The sequence below is a fragment of the Oncorhynchus mykiss genome, chromosome 19, assembly GCF_057628025.1.
Source record: "Oncorhynchus mykiss isolate SJ-2025 chromosome 19, ASM5762802v1, whole genome shotgun sequence".
NCBI classification, from domain to species: Eukaryota; Metazoa; Chordata; class Actinopteri; order Salmoniformes; family Salmonidae; genus Oncorhynchus; species Oncorhynchus mykiss.
In genome coordinates, this window is record NC_143040.1 from 69,759,250 (window position 1) to 69,764,249 (window position 5,000).

The window sequence follows — 5,000 nt, forward strand, 5'->3', positions numbered from 1 at the left end:
CTTTCCCGTGCACTCCCTAGATAGCCGGCCATTAGGGTCAGGGGTGGTCAGGGAGACCACGGTTCCACTGGACATGGTAACGCAGGGGAATCATAGGGAGCGTATCAGTCTCTACATTATTGATGCGCCTGCGTTTCCAGTGGTGCTAGGGATTCCCTGGCTGGCCCGGCACAATCCTAAAATTTCGTGGAGACAGGGGGTTCTCCAGGGGTGGTCAGAGGAGTGTTCTGGAAGGTGTCTGGGAGTTTCCATCGGTGCCACGTCGGTGGAGAGTCCAGACCAGGGTCCCACGGTGTGCATTCCCCCCGAGTATGCCGATTTGGCAATCGCTTTCAGTAAAAAGAAGGCGACTAAATTACCACCACATCGACCGGGAAGGGATTGTGCGATAGATCTCCAGGTAGACGCTGCGCTTCCCAAGAGTCACGTGTACCCATTATCCCAGGAGGAGACGTTGGCTATGGAGACATATATCACGGAGTCTCTGGGACAGGGGTACATTCGGTCCTCCATCTCACCCGTCTCCTCAAGTTTCTTTTTTGTGAGGAAAAAGGAGGGAGGTTTGCGTCCGTGTATTGATTATAGAGGTCTAAATGCCATCACGGTGGGATTCAGCTACCCACTACCTCTCATTGCTACGGCAGTGGAATCATTTCAGGGAGCGCAGTTCTTCACAAAATTGGATCTCAGGAGCGCGTATAGCCTGGTGCGTATTCGGAAGGGAGACGAGTGGAAAACCGCATTTAGTACCACATCGGGCCACTATGAGTACTGCGTCATGCCGTATGGGTTAAAGAATGCTCCAGCCGTTTTTCAATCCTTTGTAGACGATATTCTCAGGGACCTGCACAGGCAGGGAGTAGTTGTTTATATCGATGATACTCTGATCTACTCAGCCACTCACGCCGCGCATGTGTCTCTGGTACGCAGGGTGCTTGGTAGACTGCTGGAGCATGACCTATACGTCAAGGCTGAGAAGTGTGTGTTCTCCAAACGAGCCGTCTCCTTTCTGGGTTATCGCATTTCCACCTCGGGGGTGGAGATGGAGGGTGACCGCAGTAAGGCCGTGCGTAATTGGCCGACTCCGACCACGGTAAAAGAGGTGCAGCGGTTTTTGGGTTTTGCCAACTACTACCGGAGGTTTATCCGGGGTTTTGGCCAGGTAGCGGCTCCAATTACCTCACTGCTGAAGGGGGGTCCGGTGCGGTTGCGGTGGTCAGCAGAGGCGGACGGAGCTTTCAACAAGTTGAAGGCGCTGTTCACGGATGCACCCGTGTTGGCCCATCCGGACCCCTCTCTAGCATTCATAGTGGAGGTGGATGCGTCCGAGGCTGGGGTGGGTGCCGTGCTATCACAGCGCTCGGGTACGCCACCAAAACTCCGCCCCTGCGCTTTCTTCTCGAGGAAGCTCAGCCCAGCGGAGCGTAACTATGATGTGGGTGACCGGGAGTTGTTAGCGGTGGTCAGGGCTCTGAAGGTGTGGAGACACTGGCTTGAGGGGGCTAAGCACCCCTTTCTCATCTGGACCGACCACCAAAATCTGGAGTATATTCGGGCAGCTAGGAGACTGAACCCGCGTCAGGCAAGGTGGGCCATATTTTTTACCCGATTACGGTTCACTTTATCGTATAGACCGGGCTCCCAGAACGTGAAAGCGGATGCACTGTCCCGCCTTTACGACACAGAGGATAGGTCCACCGAACCTACTCCCATCCTTCCCACCTCAAAGCTGATAGCACCGGTGGTATGGGAGGTGGACTCGGACATCGAGCGGGCGTTACGGGCTGAACCCGCGCCTCCTCAGTGTCCGGCGGGGCAGAAGTACGTGCCGCTTGGTGTTCGGGACCAACTGATTCGGTGGGCTCACGTCCTACCCTCCTCGGGTCACCCTGGGGTGAGGAGGACAATAGGAAGCCTTCGGGGGAGGTATTGGTGGCCTACCTTGGCTAGGGACGTTAAGGTTTATGTCTCCTCCTGTTCAGTATGCGCCCAGAGTAAGGCTCCTAGGCACCTTCCTAGAGGGAAGTTACAACCCCTCCCCGTTCCACAACGGCCATGGTCACATCTATCCGTAGACTTCCTGACCGATCTTCCCCCGTCTCAGGGGAACACCACGGTTCTGGTGATTGTGGATCGGTTCTCTAAGTCCTGCCGTCTCCTCCCGTTGCCCGGTATCCCTACAGCCCTACAGACTGCGGAGGCATTATTCACCCACGTCTTCCGGCACTACGGGGTGCCGGAGGACATCGTTTCTGATCGGGGCCCCCAGTTCACGTCCCGAGTATGGAGGGCGTTCATGGAGCGTCTGGGGGTCTCGGTCAGCCTGACCTCCGGTTATCACCCCGAAAGTAATGGGCAGGTGGAGAGAGTAAACCAGGAGGTGGGTAGGTTTCTGCGGTCGTACTACCAGGACCGGCCAGGGGAGTGGGCGAGGTACATCCCCTGGGCCGAAATGGCCCAGAACTCACTACGCCACTCCTCTACTAATGTGTCCCCTTTTCAGTGTGTGTTGGGGTACCAGCCGGTCCTGGCACCGTGGCATCCGAGCCAGACCGAGGCTCCTGCGGTGGAGGAATGGGTGCAGCGCTCCAAAGAGACCTGGAGGGCCGTCCGGGAATCCCTTCAACAAGCTAGTGGACGGCAGAAAAGGAGTGCTGACCGCCACCGCAGTGAGGCCCCCGTGTTTGTACCGGGGGACAGGGTCTGGCTCTCGACCCGAAACCTGCCCCTCCGCTTGCCCTGCCGGAAGCTTGGGCCGCAGTGTGTAGGGCCTTTCAAAGTCCTGAGGAGAATAAACGAGGTGTGTTATCGATTACAACTCCCTTCCTATTATCGTATTAACCCCTCGTTTCATGTGTCTCTCCTCAGGCCGGTGGTAGCTGGTCCCCTACAGGACGGTGAGGTGCCGGAGGTCCCTCCTCCCCCTCTGGACATCGAGGGGTCCCCGGCGTATACGATACGGGCCATTCTGGACTCGAGACGCCGGGTGAGGGGCCTGCAGTACCTCGTGGACTGGGAGGGGTACGGTCCGGAGGAGAGGTGCTGGGTACCGGTGGGGGACATTTTGGATCCGTCAATGTTGAGGGATTTCCATCGCCTCCATCCGGAGCGCCCTGCGCCTCGTCCTCCGGGTCGACCTCGAGGCCGGTGTCGGCGCGCTGCGGGAGCCGCGCGTCAAGGGGGGGGTACTGTCACGACTCCGACCGAAGGTGGCTCCCCTTCCCGTTCGGGTGGCGCTCGGCGGTCGTCGTCGCCGGCCTACTAGCTGCCACTGATTATTTCCTCCCCCTCCCTTATGTGTTCATTGAGTGCACCTGTTTTGAATTCTGTATAATTAGTGAGGCTTTATTTAGTCAGCCGGCCCGCCTGGTTCCTTGTGCGGGATTAATTATTGTGACCTTCTGTGTTGTGTAAACTTGTGTGCACGTCTGTGAGTTACGTGCTTTCCCATTTCGTGGGTCTTTTCTGGACCGTTTAAGTCCCCCTGTTTGGGGCGTTTGTTTTGTTTACGCCCTGTGTTTTCGTGGGGTTGGCTTATGTTCACCGTTGTGGTGCATTAAAATAGCACTCCCCTGAACTCTCTGCTTCCTGCGCCTGACTTCTCACCCACTACACTCAGAACGTTACATCTATATACATATACAACTATAGAATTACATATAGAATGTATAACAGGATATAACAGGATATCTATATACATATATAACTATAGAATTACATATAGAATGTATAACAGGATATAACAGGATATCTATATACATATACAACTATAGAATTACATGTAGAATGCATAACAGGATATAACAGGATATCTATATACATATATAACTATAGAATTACATATAGAATGTATAACATGACATAACAGGATATCTATATACATATACAACTATATAATTACATATAGAATGTATAACAGGATATCTATATACATATATAACTATAGAATTATATATAGAACATATCATAAGATCTCTATATACATATACAACTATAGAATTACATATAGAATGTATAACAGGATCTCTATATACATATACAACTATAGAATTACATATAGAATGTATAACAGGATCTCTATATACATATATAACTATAGAATTACATATAGAATGTATAACAGGATATAACAGGATATCTATATACATATACAACTATAGAATTACATATAGAATGTATAACAGGATCTCTATATACATATATAACTATATAAATACATATAGAATGTATAACAGGATATCTATATACATATATAACTATAGAATTACATATAGAATGTATAACAGGATATCTATATACATATATAACTATAGAATTATATATAGAACATATCATAGGATCTCTATATACATATACAACTATAGAATTATATATAGAATGTATAACAGGATATCTATATACATATATAACTATAGAATTACATATAGAATGTATAACAGGATATAACAGGATATCTATATACATATATAACCATAGAATTACATATAGAATGTATAACAGGATATAACAGGATATCTATATACATATACAACTATAGAATTACATATAGAATGTATAACAGGATCTCTATATACATATATAACTATATAAATACATATAGAATGTATAACAGGATATCTATATACATATATAACTATAGAATTACATATAGAATGTATAACAGGATATAACAGGATATCTATATACATATATAACTATAGAATTACATATAGAATGTATAACAGGATATAACAGGATATCTATATACATATATAACTATAGAATTACATATAGAATGTATAACAGGATATAACAGGATATCTATATACATATATAACTATAGAATTTCACATAGAACATATCATAGGATCTTTACATACATATACAACTATAGATTTACATATAGAATGTATAACAGGATATCTATATACATATATAACTATAGAAATACATATAGAACCTAAAACAGGATATCTATATACATATAGGGTTACATGTTATAGTCTCTGTGAGTCCGTGTA

At 47.4% G+C, this 5,000-nt stretch overlaps 1 protein-coding gene across 9 annotated transcripts in view; it reads right to left on the reverse strand.

Moving 5' to 3' along the window:
* LOC110519577 (protein EFR3 homolog B) overlaps positions 1-5,000 on the reverse strand; it is a 55,733-nt gene that overhangs the window by 37,949 nt on the left and 12,784 nt on the right. The gene's annotated exons all lie outside the window — the stretch shown is intronic.